Raw genomic sequence first — 15,572 nt, forward strand, 5'->3', positions numbered from 1 at the left:
CATTGGGCGAATCGCTCTGGAACTGAAAACGGAACGCTCACTGACATTTGCCCTATCTGAAAGTCTGATAAACGCCGGAAAAATGACTAAGTCCAAAAAAAAAATTTTTTCAACTTTTTTCAATTTTACCCCCGTGGGATATATATTCTACCCACACACATTTCGAACTCTCCTGGGGTACCCTCACACATATTATTCCCTCATTTAGTGGATATTTTCACAAAAAAGTGAAATTTTCAAAAATCTAGAAAATTGGCTGAAAACTACTAAATATCAAGGACTCATTGGATGAATCGCTCTATAACTGAAATCGGAACGCTCACTGACATTTGCCCTATCTGAAAGTCTGATAAACGCCGGAAAAATGACTAAGTCCAAAAAAAAAATGTTTTCAACTTTTTTCAATTTTACCCCCGTGGGATATATATTCTACCCACACACATTTGGAACTCTCCTGGGGTACCCTCACACATATTATTCCATCATTTAGTGGATGTTTTCACAAAAAAAGTGAAATTTTCAAAAATCCAGAAAGTTGACTGAAAACGACTAAATAACAAGGATGCATTGGGCGAATCGCTCTGGAACTGAAATCGGAACGCTCACTGACATTTGCCCTATCTGAAAGTCTGATAAACGCCGGAAAAATGACTAAGTCCAAAAAAATATATTTTTCAACTTTTTTCACTTTTACCCCATTGGGATATATATTCAACCCACACACATTTGGAACTCTCCTGGGGTACCCTCACACATATTATTCCCTCATTTAGTGGATATTTTCACAAAAAAGTGAAATTTTCAAAAATCCAAAATATTGGCTGAAAACTACTAAATATCAAGGACTCATTGGGCGAATCGCTCTGGAACTGAAATCGGAACGCTCACTGACATTTGCCCTATCTGAAAGTCTGATAAACGCCGGAAAAATGACTAAGTCCAAAAAAAAAATGTTTTCAACTTTTTTCAATTTTACCCCCGTGGGATATATATTCTACCCACACACATTTGGAACTCTCCTTGGGTACCCTCACACATATTATTCCATCATTTAGTGGATGTTTTCACAAAAAAGTGAAATTTTCAAAAATCCAGAAAGTTGACTGAAAACGACTAAATAACAAGGACGCATTGGGCGAATCGCTCTGGAACTGAAATCGGAACGCTCACTGACATTTGCCCTCTCTGAAAGTCTGATAAACGCCGGAAAAATGACTGAGTCCAAAAAAAAATATTTTTCAACTTTTTTCACTTTTACCCCTGTGGGATATATATTCTACCCACACACATTTGGAACTCTCCTGGGGTACCCTCACACATATTATTCCATCATTTAGTGGATATTTTCACAAAAAAGTGAAATTTTGAAAAATCCAGAAAATTGGCTGAAAACTACTAAATATCAAGGACTCATTGGATGAATCGCTCTGGAACTGAAATCGGAACGCTCACTGACATTTGCCCTATCTGAAAGTCTGATAAACGCCAGAAAAATGACTAAGTCCCAAAAAAAAAATGTTTCAACTTTTTTCAATTTTACCCCAGTAGGATATATATTCTACCCACACACATTTGGAACTCTCATGGGGTACCCTCACACATATTATTCCCTCATTTAGTGGATATTTTCACAAAAAAGTGAAATTTTCAAAAATCCAGAAAGTTGACTGAAAACGACGAAATATTAAAGGACTCATTGGGCGAATTGCTCTGGAACTAAAATCGGAACGCTCACTGACATTTGCCCTATCTGAAAGTCTGATAAACGCCAGAAAAATGACTAAGTCCCAAAAAAAAATTTTTTAAACTTTTTTCAATTTTACCCCAGTAGGATATATATTCTACCCACACACATTTGGAACTCTCCTGGGGTACCCTCACACATATTATTCCCTCATTTAGTGGATATTTAGACAAAAAAGTGAAATTTTCAAAAATCCAGAAAGTTGACTGAAAACGACTAAATATTAAAGGACTCATTGGGCAAATCGCTCTGGAACTGAAATCGGAACGCTCACTGACATTTGCCCTATCTGAAAGTCTGATAAACGCCGGAAAAATGACTAAGTCCAAAAAAATATATTTTTCAACTTTTTTCACTTTTACCCCAGTGGGATATATATTCTACCCACACACATTTGGAACTCTCCTGGGGTACCCTCACACATATTATTCCCTCATTTAGTGGATATTTTCACAAAAAAGTGAAATTTTCAAAAATCCAAAATATTGGCTGAAAACTACTAAATATCAAGGACTCATTGGGCGAATCGCTCTGGAACTGAAATCGGAACGCTCACTGACATTTGCCCTATCTGAAAGTCTGATAAACGCCGGAAAAATGACTAAGTCCAAAAAAAAAATTTTTTCAACTTTTTTCAATTTTACCCCCGTGGGATATATATTCTACCCACACACATTTCGTACTCTCCTGGGGTACCCTCACACATATTATTCCCTCATTTAGTGGATATTTTCACAAAAAAGTGAAATTTTCAAAAATCCAGAAAATTGGCTGAAAACTACTAAATATCAAGGACTCATTCGATGAATCGCTCTATAACTGAAATCGGAACGCTCACTGACATTTGCCCTATCTGAAAGTCTGATAAACGCCGGAAAAATGACTAAGTCCAAAAAAAAAATGTTTTCAACTTTTTTCAATTTTACCCCCATGGGATATATATTCTACCCACACACATTTGGAACTCTCCTTGGGTACCCTCACACATATTATTCCATCATTTAGTGGATGTTTTCACAAAAAAGTGAAATTTTCAAAAATCCAGAAAGTTGACTGAAAACGATTAAATAACAAGGACGCATTGGGCGAATCGCTCTGGAACTGAAATCGGAACGCTCACTGACATTTGCCCTCTCTGAAAGTCTGATAAACACCGGAAAAATGACTAAATCCCCCAAAAAAAATTTTTCAAATTTTTTGAATTTTACCCACGTAGGATATATATTCTATCCAAACACATTTGGAACTCTCCTGGGGTACCCGCACACATATTATTCCCTCATTTAGTGGTATTTTCACAAAAAAGTGAAATTTTCAAAAATCCAAAATATTGGCTGAGAACGACTAAATAGCAAGTACTCATTGGGCGAATCACTCTGGCACTGAAATCGGAAAGCTCACTGACATTTCCCCTATCTGAAAGTCTGATAAATGCCAGAAAAATGACTAAGTCCCCAAAAAAAATGTTTTAAACTTTTTTCACTTTTACCCCAGTGGGATATATATTCTACCCACACACATTTGGAACTCTCCTGGGGTACCCTCACACATATTATTCCATCATTTAGTGGATATTTTCACAAAAAAGTGAAATTTTCAAAAATCCAGAAAGTTGACTGAAAACGACGAAATATTAAAGGACTCATTGGGCGAATTGCTCTGGAACTAAAATCGGAACGCTCACTGACATTTGCCCTATCTGAAAGTCTGATAAACGCCAGAAAAATGAATAAGTCCCAAAAAAAAATTTTTTAAACTTTTTTCAATTTTACCCCAGTAGGATATATATTCTACCCACACACATTTGGAACTCTCCTGGGGTACCCTCACACATATTATTCCCTCATTTAGTGGATATTTAGACAAAAAAGTGAAATTTTCAAAAATCCAGAAAGTTGACTGAAAACGACTAAATATTAAAGGACTCATTGGGCAAATCGCTCTGGAACTGAAATCGGAACGCTCACTGACATTTGCCCTATCTGAAAGTCTGATAAACGCCGGAAAAATGACTAAGTCCAAAAAAAAAATTTTTTCAACTTTTTTCAATTTTACCCCCGTGGGATATATATTCTACCCACACACATTTCGTACTCTCCTGGGGTACCCTCACACATATTATTCCCTCATTTAGTGGATATTTTCACAAAAAAGTGAAATTTTCAAAAATCCAGAAAATTGGCTGAAAACTACTAAATATCAAGGACTCATTCGATGAATCGCTCTATAACTGAAATCGGAACGCTCACTGACATTTGCCCTATCTGAAAGTCTGATAAACGCCGGAAAAATGACTAAGTCCAAAAAAAAAATGTTTTCAACTTTTTTCAATTTTACCCCCATGGGATATATATTCTACCCACACACATTTGGAACTCTCCTTGGGTACCCTCACACATATTATTCCATCATTTAGTGGATGTTTTCACAAAAAAGTGAAATTTTCAAAAATCCAGAAAGTTGACTGAAAACGATTAAATAACAAGGACGCATTGGGCGAATCGCTCTGGAACTGAAATCGGAACGCTCACTGACATTTGCCCTCTCTGAAAGTCTGATAAACACCGGAAAAATGACTAAATCCCCCAAAAAAATTTTTTCAAATTTTTTGAATTTTACCCACGTAGGATATATATTCTATCCAAACACATTTGGAACTCTCCTGGGGTACCCGCACACATATTATTCCCTCATTTAGTGGTATTTTCACAAAAAAGTGAAATTTTCAAAAATCCAAAATATTGGCTGAGAACGACTAAATAGCAAGTACTCATTGGGCGAATCACTCTGGCACTGAAATCGGAAAGCTCACTGACATTTCCCCTATCTGAAAGTCTGATAAACGCCAGAAAAATGACTAAGTCCCCAAAAAAAATGTTTTAAACTTTTTTCACTTTTACCCCAGTGGGATATATATTCTACCCACACACATTTGGAACTCTCCTGGGGTACCCTCACACATATTATTCCATCATTTAGTGGATATTTTCACAAAAAAGTGAAATTTTCAAAAATCCAGAAAGTTGACTGAAAACGACGAAATATTAAAGGACTCATTGGGCGAATTGCTCTGGAACTAAAATCGGAACGCTCACTGACATTTGCCCTATCTGAAAGTCTGATAAACGCCAGAAAAATGAATAAGTCCCAAAAAAAATTTTTTTAAACTTTTTTCAATTTTACCCCAGTAGGATATATATTCTACCCACACACATTTGGAACTCTCCTGGGGTACCCTCACACATATTATTCCCTCATTTAGTGGATATTTAGACAAAAAAGTGAAATTTTCAAAAATCCAGAAAGTTGACTGAAAACGACTAAATATTAAAGGACTCATTGGGCAAATCGCTCTGGAACTGAAATCGGAACGCTCACTGACATTTGCCCTATCTGAAAGTCTGATAAACGCCGGAAAAATGACTAAGTCCAAAAAAATATATTTTTCAACTTTTTTCACTTTTACCCCAGTGGGATATATATTCTACCCACACACATTTGGAACTCTCCTGGGGTACCCTCACACATATTATTCCCTCATTTAGTGGATATTTTCACAAAAAAGTGAAATTTTCAAAAATCCAAAATATTGGCTGAAAACTACTAAATATCAAGGACTCATTGGGCGAATCGCTCTGGAACTGAAATCGGAACGCTCACTGACATTTGCCCTATCTGAAAGTCTGATAAACGCCGGAAAAATGACTAAGTCCAAAAAAAAAATTTTTTCAACTTTTTTCAATTTTACCCCCGTGGGATATATATTCTACCCACACACATTTCGAACTCTCCTGGGGTACCCTCACACATATTATTCCCTCATTTAGTGGATATTTTCACAAAAAAGTGAAATTTTCAAAAATCCAGAAAATTGGCTGAAAACTACTAAATATCAAGGACTCATTCGATGAATCGCTCTATAACTGAAATCGGAATGCTCACTGACATTTGCCCTATCTGAAAGTCTGATAAACGCCGGAAAAATGACTAAGTCCAAAAAAAAAATGTTTTCAACTTTTTTCAATTTTACCCCCGTGGGATATATATTCTACCCACACACATTTGGAACTCTCCTTGGGTACCCTCACACATATTATTCCATCATTTAGTGGATGTTTTCACAAAAAAGTGAAATTTTCAAAAATCCAGAAAGTTGACTGAAAACGACTAAATAACAAGGACGCATTGGGCGAATCGCTCTGGAACTGAAATCGGAACGCTCACTGACATTTGCCCTCTCTGAAAGTCTGATAAACGCCGGAAAAATGACTAAATCCCCCAAAAAAATTTTTTCAAATTTTTTGAATTTTACCCACGTAGGATATATATTCTATCCAAACACATTTGGAACTCTCCTGGGGTACCCTCACACATATTATTCCCTCATTTAGTGGTATTTTCACAAAAAAGTGAAATTTTCAAAAATCCAAAATATTGGCTGAGAACGACTAAATAGCAAGTACTCATTGGGCGAATCACTCTGGCACTGAAATCGGAAAGCTCACTGACATTTCCCCTATCTGAAAGTCTGATAAACGCCAGAAAAATGACTAAGTCCCCAAAAAAAATTTTTTAAACTTTTTTCAATTTTACCCCAGTAGGATATATATTCTATCCACACACATTTGGAACTCTCCTGGGGTACCCTCACACATATTATTCCCTCATTTAGTGGATATTTGCACAAAAAAGTGAAATTTTCAAAAATCCAGAAAGTTGACTGAAAACGACTAAATAACAAGGACGCATTGGGCGAATCGCTCTGAAACTGAAATCGGAAAGCTCACTGACATTTGCCCTATCTGAAAGTCTGATAAACGCAGGAAAAATAACAAAGTCCAAAAAAAAAAATTTTCAACTTTTTTCAATTTTACCCCCGTGGGATATATATTCTAACCACACACATTTGTAACTCTCCTGGGGTACCCTCACACATATTATTCCCTCATTTAGTGAATATTTTCACAAAAAAGAGAAATTGTCAAAAATCCAGAAAATTGGCTGAAAACGATTAAATAACAAGGACTCATTGGGCGAATCTCTCTGGAACTGAAATCGGAACGCTCACTGACATTTCCTCTATCTGAAAGTCTGCTAAACGCCGGAAAAATGACTAAGTCCAAAAAAAAAAAATGTTCAACTTTTTTGAATTTTACCCCCGCTGGATATATATTCTACCCACACACATTTGGAACTCTCCTGGGGTACCCTCACACATATTATTCCCTCATTTCGTGGATATTTTCACAAAAAAGTGAAATTTTCAAAAATCCAGAAAATTGGCTGAAAATGACTAAATATCAAGGACTCATTGGGCGAATCGCTCTGGCACTGAAATCGGAACGCTCACTGACATTTCCCCTATCTGAAAGTCTGATAAACGCCAGAAAAATGACCAAGTCACAAAAAAAAAATGTTTTCAACTTTTTTCAATTTTACCCCCGTGGGATATATATTCTACCCACACACATTTGGAACTCTCCTGGGGTACCCTCACACATATTATTCCCTCATTTAGTGGATATTTTCACAAAAAAGTGAAATTTTCAAAAATCCAGAAAATTGGCTGAAAATGACTAAATATCAAGGACTCACTGGGCGAATCGCTCTGGAACTGAAATCGGAACGCTCACTGACATTTGCCCTATCTGAAAGTCTGATAAACGACGGAAAAATGACTAAGTCCAAAAAAAAAATGTTTTCAACTTTTTACAATTTTACCCCAGTGGGATATATATTCTACCCACACACATTTGGAACTCTCCTGGGGTACCCTCACACATATTATTCCCTCATTTAGTGGATATTTTCACAAAAAAGTGAAATTTTCAAAAATCCAGAAAATTGGCTGAAAACGACTAAATATCAAGAACTCACTGGGCGGATCGCTATGGATCTGAAATCGGAACGCTCACTGACATTTGCCCTGTCTGAAAGTCTGATAAACGCTGGAAAAATGACTAAGTCCCAAAAAAAATTTTTTTCAACTTCTTTCAATTTTACCCCCGTGGGATATATATTCTACCCACACACATTTGGAACTCTCCTGGGGTACCCTCACACATATTATTCCCTCATTTAGTGGATATTTTCACAAAAAAGTGAAATTTTCAGAAATCCAGAAAATTGGCTGAAAATGACTAAATATCAAGGACTCACTGGGCGAATCGCTCTGGAACTGAAATCGGAACGCTCACTGACATTTCCCCTATCTGAAAGTCTGATAAACGCCGGAAAAATGACTAAGTCCAAAAAAAAAATGTTTTCAACTTTTTTCAATTTTACCCCCATGGGATATATATTCTACCCACACACATTTGGAACTCTCCTTGGGTACCCTCACACATATTATTCCATCATTTAGTGGATATTTTCACAAAAAAGTGAAATTTTCAAAAATCCAGAAAGTTGACTGAAAACGACAAAATAACAAGGACTCATTGGGCGAATCGCTCTGGAGCTGAAATCGGAACGCTCACTGACATTTGCCCTATCTGAAAGTCTGATAAACGCCGAAAAAATGACTAAGTCCAAAAAAAAAATGTTTTCAACTTTTTACAATTTTACCCCAGTGGGATATATATTCTACCCACACACATTTGGAACTCTCCTGGGGTACCCTCACACATATTATTCCCTCATTTAGTGGATATTTTCACAAAAAAGTGAAATTTTCAGAAATCCAGAAAATTGGCTGAAAACGACTAAATAACAAGGACTCATTGGGCGATTCGCTCTTGAACTGAAATCGGAACGCTCACTGACATTTGCCCTATCTGAAAGTGTGATAAACGCCGGAAAAATGACTAAGTCCAAAAAAAAATGTTTTAAACTTTTTTCAATTTTACCCCCGTGGGACATATATTCTACCCACTCACATTTGGAACTCTCCTGGGGTACCCTCACACATATTATTCCCTCATTTAGTGGATATTTTCACAAAAAAGTGAAATTTTCAAAAATCCAGAAAGTTGACTGAAAACGACTAAATAACAAGGACTCATTGGGCGAATCGCTCTGAAACTGAAATCGGAACGCTCACTGACATTTGCCCTATCTGAAAGTCTGATAAACGCCGGAAAAATGACTAAGTCCAAAAAAAAAATGTTTTCAACTTTTTTCAATTTTACCCCAGTGGGATATATATTCTACCCACACACATTTGGCATTCTCCTGGGGTACCCTCACACATATTATTCCCTCATTTAGTGGATATTTTCACAAAAAAGTGAAATTTTCAAAAATCCAGAAAATTGGCTGAAAACGACTAAATATCAAGAACTCACTGGGCGGATCGCTATGGATCTGAAATCGGAACGCTCACTGACATTTGCCCTGTCTGAAAGTCTGATAAACGCTGGAAAAATGACTAAGTCCAAAAAAATTTTTTTTCAACTTCTTTCAATTTTACCCCCGTGGGATCTATATTCTACCCACACACATTTGGAACTCTCCTGGGGTACCGTCACACATATTATTCCCTCATTTAGTGGATATTTTCACAAAAAAGTGAAATTTTCAGAAATCCAGAAAATTGGCTGAAAATGACTAAATATCAAGGACTCACTGGGCGAATCGCTCTGGAACTGAAATCGGAACGCTCACTGACATTTGCCCTATGTGAAAGTCTGATAAACGCCGAAAAAATGACTAAGTCCAAAAAAAAAATGTTTTAAACTTTTTTCAATTTTACCCCCGTGGGATATATATTCTACCCACACACATTTGGAACTCTCCTGGGGTACCCTCACTCATATTATTCCCTCATTTAGTGGATATTTTCACAAAAAAGTGAAATTTTCAAAAATCCAGAAAATTAGCTGAAAAAGACTAAATAACAAGGACTAATAAGGCGAATCGCTCTGGAACTGAAATCGGAACGCTCACTGACATTTCCCCTATCTGAAAGTCTGATAAACGGCGGAAAAATAACTAAGTCCCAAAAAATTTTTTTTTAACTTTTTTCTATTTTACCCCTGTGGGATATATATTCTTCCCACACACATTTGGAACTCTCCTGGGGTACCCTCACACACATTATTGCCTCATTTAGTGGATATTTTCACAAAAAAGTGAAATTTTCAAAAATCCAGAAAGTTGACTGAAAACGACTAAATAACAAGGACTCATTGGGCGAATCGCTCTGGAGCTGAAATCGGAACGCTCACTGACATTTGCCCTATCTGAAAGTCTGATAAACGCCGGAAAAATGACGAAGTCCAAAAAAAAAATGTTTTCAACTTTTTTCAATTTTACCCCAGTGGGATATATATTCTACACACACACATTTGGAACTCTCCTGGGGTACCCTCACACATATTATTCCCTCATTTAGTGGATATTTTCACAAAAAAGTGAAATTTTCAAAAATCCAGAAAATTGGCTGAAAATGACTAAATATCAAGGACTCACTGGGCGAATCGCTCTGGAACTGAAATCGGAACGCTCACTGACATTTGCCCCATCTGAAAGTCTGATAAACGCCGGAAAAATGACTAAGTCCAAAAAAAAAATGTTTTCAACTTTTTTCAATTTTACCCCAGTGGGATATATATTCTACCCACACACATTTGGAACTCTCCTGGGGTACCCTCACACATATTATTCCATCATTTAGTGGATATTTTCACAAAAAAGTGAAATTTTCAAAAATCCAGAAAATTAGCTGAAAAAGACTAAATAACAAGGACTAATAAGGCGAATCGCTCTGGAACTGAAATCGGAACGCTCACTGACATTTCCCCTATCTGAAAGTCTGATAAACGGCAGAAAAATAACTAAGTCCAAAAAAAATTTTTTTTAACTTTTTTCTATTTTACCCCTGTGGGATATATATTCTTCCCACACACATTTGGAACTCTCCTGGGGTACCCTCACACATATTATTCCCTCATTTAGTGGATATTTTCACAAAAAAGTGAAATTTTCAAAAATCCAGAAAGTTGACTGAAAACGACTAAATAACAAGGACTCATTGGGCGAATCGCTCTGGAACTGAAATCGGAACGCTCACTGACATTTGCCCTATCTGAAAGTCTGATAAACGCCGAAAAAATGACTAAGTCCAAAAAAAAAATGTTTTAAACTTTTTTCAATTTTACCCCCGTGGGATATATATTCTACGCACACATTTGGAACTCTCCTGGGGTACCCTCACACATATTATTCCCTCATTTAGTGGATATTTTCACAAAAAAAAGTGAAATTTTCAGAAATCCATAAAATTGACTGAAAATGACTAAATATCAAGGACTCACTGGGCGAATCGCTCTGGAACTGAAATCGGAACGCTCACTGACATTTGCCCTATCTGAAAGTCTGATAAACGCCGAAAAAATGACTAAGTCCAAAAAAAAAATTTTTTTCAACTTTTTTGAATTTTACCCCCGTGGGATATATATTCTACCCACACACATTTGGAACTCTCCTGGGGTACCCTCACACATATTATTGCCTCATTTAGTGGATATTTTCACAAAAAAAGTGAAATTTTCAAAAATCCAGAAAGTTGACTGAAAACGACTAATTATTAAAGGACTCATTGGGCGAATCGCTCTGGAACTGAAATCGGAACGCTCACTGACATTTGCCCTATCTGAAAGTCTGATAAACGCCGGAAAAATGACTAAGTCCAAAAAAAAAATGTTTTCAACTTTTTTCAATTTTACCCCAGTGGGATATATAATCTACCCACACACATTTGGAACTCTCCTGGGGTACCCTCACACATATTATTCCCTCATTTAGTGGATATTTTCACAAAAAAGTGAAATTTTCAGAAATCCAGAAAATTGGCTGAAAATGACTAAATATCAAGGACTCACTGGGCGAATCGCTCTGGCACTGAAATCGGATCGCTCAATGACATTTCCCCTATCTGAAAGTCTGATAAACGCCAGAAAAATGACCAAGTCCCAAAAAAAAAATGTTTTCAACTTTTTTCAATTTTACCCACGTGGGATATATATTCTACCCACACACATTTTGAACTCTCCTGGGGTACCCTCACACATATTATTCCCTCATTTAGTGGATATTTTCACAAAAAAGTGAAATTTTCAAAAATCCAGAAAGTTGACTGAAAACGACTAAATAACAAGGACTCATTGGGCGAATCGCTCTGAAACTGAAATCGGAACGCTCACTGACATTTGCCCTATCTGAAAGTCTGATAAACGCCGGAAAAATGACTAAGTCCAATAAAAAAATGTTTTCAACTTTTTTCAATTTTACCCCAGTGGGATATATATTCTACCCACACACATTTGGAACTCTCCTGGGGTACCCTCACACATATTATTCCCTCATTTAGTGGATATTTTCACAAAAAAGTGAAATTTTCAGAAATCCAGAAAATTGGCTGAAAATGACTAAATATCAAGGACTCACTGGGCGAATCGCTCTGGAACTGAAATCGGAACGCTCACTGACATTTGCCCTATCTGAAAGTCTGATAAACGCCGAAAAAATGACTAAGTCCAAAAAAAAAATGCTTTAAACTTTTTTCAATTTTACCCCCGTGGAATATATATTCTACCCACACACATTTGGAACTCTCCTGGGGTACCCTCACACATATTATTCCCTCATTTAGTGGATATTTTCACAAAAAAGTGAAATTTTCAAAAATCCAGAAAGTTGACTGAAAACGACTAAATAACAAGGACTCATTGGGCGAATCGCTCTGGAACTGAAATCGGAACGCTCACTGACATTTGCCCTATCTGAAAGTCTGATAAACGCCGAAAAAATGACTAAGTCCAAAAAAAAAAATGTTTTAAACTTTTTTCAATTTTACCCCCGTGGGATATATTTTCTACCCAAACATTTGGAACTCTCCTGGGGTACCCTCACACATATTATTCCCTCATTTAGTGGATATTTTCACAAAAAAGTGAAATTTTCAGAAATCCATAAAATTGGCTGAAAATGATTAAATATCAAGGACTCACTGGGCGAATCGCTCTGGAACTGAAATCGGAACGCTCACTGACATTTGCCCTATCTGAAAGTCTGATAAACGCCGAAAAAATGACTAAGTCCAAAAAAAAAATGTTTTAAACTTTTTTCAATTTTACCCCCGTGGGATATATATTCTACCCACACACATTTGGAACTCTCCTGGGGTACCCTCACACATATTATTCCCTCATTTAGTGGATATTTTCACAAAAAAGTGAAATTTTCAAAAATCCAGAAAATTGGCTGAAAATGACTAAATATCAAGGACTCACTGGGCGAATCGCTCTGGAACTGAAATCGGAACGCTCACTGACATTTGCCCTATCTGAAAGTCTGATAAACGCCGGAAAAATGACTAAGTCCAAAAAAAAAATGTTTTCAACTTTTTTCAATTTTACCCCCGTGGGATATATATTCTACCCACACATTTGGAACTCTCCTGGAGTACCCTCACACATATTATTCCCTCATTTAGTGGATATTTTCACAAAAAAGTGAAATTTTCAGAAATCCATAAAATTGGCTGAAAATGACTAAATATCAAGGACTCACTGGGCGAATCGCTCTGGAACTGAAATCGGAACGCTCACTGACATTTGCCCTATCTGAAAGTCTGATAAACGCCGAAAAAATGACTAAGTCCAAAAAAAAAATGTTTTAAACTTTTTTCAATTTTACCCCCGTGGGATATATATTCTACCCACACACATTTGGAACTGTCCTGGGGTACCCTCACACATATTATTCCCTCATTTAGTGGATATTTTCACAAAAAGTGAAATTTTCAAAAATCCAGAAAGTTGACTGAAAACGACTAAATAACAAGGACTCATAGGGCGAATCGCTCTGGAACTGAAATCGGAACGCTCACTGACATTTGCCCTATCTGAAAGTCTGATAAACGCCGGAAAAATGACTAAGTCCAAAAAAAAATGTTTTCAACTTTTTTCAATTTTACCCCAGTGGGATATATATTCTACCCACACACATTTGGAACTCTCCTGGGGTACCCTCACACATATTATTCCCTCATTTAGTGGATATTTTCACAAAAAAGTGAAATTTTCAAAAATCCAGAAAATTGGTTGAAAATGACTAAATATCAAGGACTCACTGGGCGAATCGCTCTGGAACTGAAATCGGAACGCTCACTGACATTTGCCCTATCTGAAAGTCTGATAAACGCCGGAAAAATGACTAAGTCGAAAAAAAAAATGTTTTCAACTTTTTTCAATTTTACCCCAGTGGGATATATATTCTACCCACACACATTTGGAACTCTCCTGGGGTACCCTCACACATATTATTCCCTCATTTAGTGGATATTTTCACAAAAAAGTGAAATTTTCAGAAATCCAGAAAATTGGCTGAAAATGACTAAATATCAAGGACTCACTGGGCGAATCGCTCTGGAACTGAAATCGGAACGCTCACTGACATTTGCCCTATCTGAAAGTCTGATAAACGCCGAAAAAATGACTAAGTCCAAAAAAAAAATGCTTTAAACTTTTTTCAATTTTACCCCCGTGGGATATATATTCTACCCACACACATTTGGAACTCTCCTGGGCTACCCTCACACATATTATTCCCTCATTTAGTGGATATTTTCACAAAAAAGTGAAATTTTCAAAAATCCAGAAAGTTGACTGAAAACGACTAAATAACAAGGACTCATTGGGCGAATCGCTCTGGAACTGAAATCGGAACGCTCACTGACATTTGCCCTATCTGAAAGTCTGATAAACGCCGGAAAAATGACTGAGTCCAAAAAAAATTTTTTTCAACTTTTTTGAATTTTACCCCCGTGGGATATATATTCTACCCACACACATTTGGAACTCTCCTGGGGTACCCTCACACATATTATTGCCTCATTTAGTGGATATTTTCACAAAAAAGTAAAATTTTCAAAAATCCAAAATATTAGCTGAGAACGACTAAATATCAAGGACTCATTGGGGGAATCGCCCTGGCACTGAAATCGGAACGCTCACTGACATTTCCCCTATCTGAAAGTCTGATAAACGCCAGAAAAATGACCAAGTCCCAAAAAAAAAATGTTTTCAACTTTTTTCAATTTTACCCACGTGGGATATATATTCTACCCACACACATTTGGAACTCTCCTGGGGTACCCTCAAACATATTATTCCCTCATTTAGTGGATATTTTCACAAAAAAGTGAAATTTTCAAAAATCCAGAAAGTTGACTGAAAACGACTAAATAACAAGGACTCACTGGGCGGATCGCTCTGAATCTGAAATCGGAACGCTCACTGACATTTGCCCTGTCTGAAAGTCTGATAAACGCCGTAAAAATGACTAAGTCCAAAAAAAAATTTTTTTCAACTTCTTTCAATTTTACCCCCGTGGGATATATATTCTACCCACACACATTTGTAACTCTCCTGGGGTACCCTCACACATATTATTCCCTCATTTAGTGGATATTTTCACAAAAAAGTGAAATTTTCAAAAATCCAGAAAATTGGCTGAAAATGACTAAATATCAAGGACTCACTGGGCGAATCGCTCTGGAACTGAAATCGGAACGCTCACTGACATTTGCCCTATCTGAAAGTCTGATAAACGCCGGAAAAATGACTAAGTCCAAAAAAAAAATGTTTTCAACTTTTTACAATTTTACCCCAGTGGGATATATATTCTACCCACACACATTTGGAACTCTCCTGGGGTACCCTCACACATATTATTCCCTCATTTAGTGGATATTTTCACAAAAAAGTGAAATTTTCAAAAATCCTGAAAATTGGCTGAAAACGACTAAATAACAAGGACTCATTGGGCGAATCGCTCTTGAACTGAAATCGGAACGCTCACTGACATTTGCCCTATCTGAAAG

Source organism: Phyllobates terribilis, unplaced genomic scaffold, assembly GCF_046119375.1.
Source record: "Phyllobates terribilis strain yellow unplaced genomic scaffold, ASM4611937v1 Scaffold_253__1_contigs__length_2831437, whole genome shotgun sequence".
Lineage (NCBI taxonomy): Eukaryota > Metazoa > Chordata > Amphibia > Anura > Dendrobatidae > Phyllobates > Phyllobates terribilis.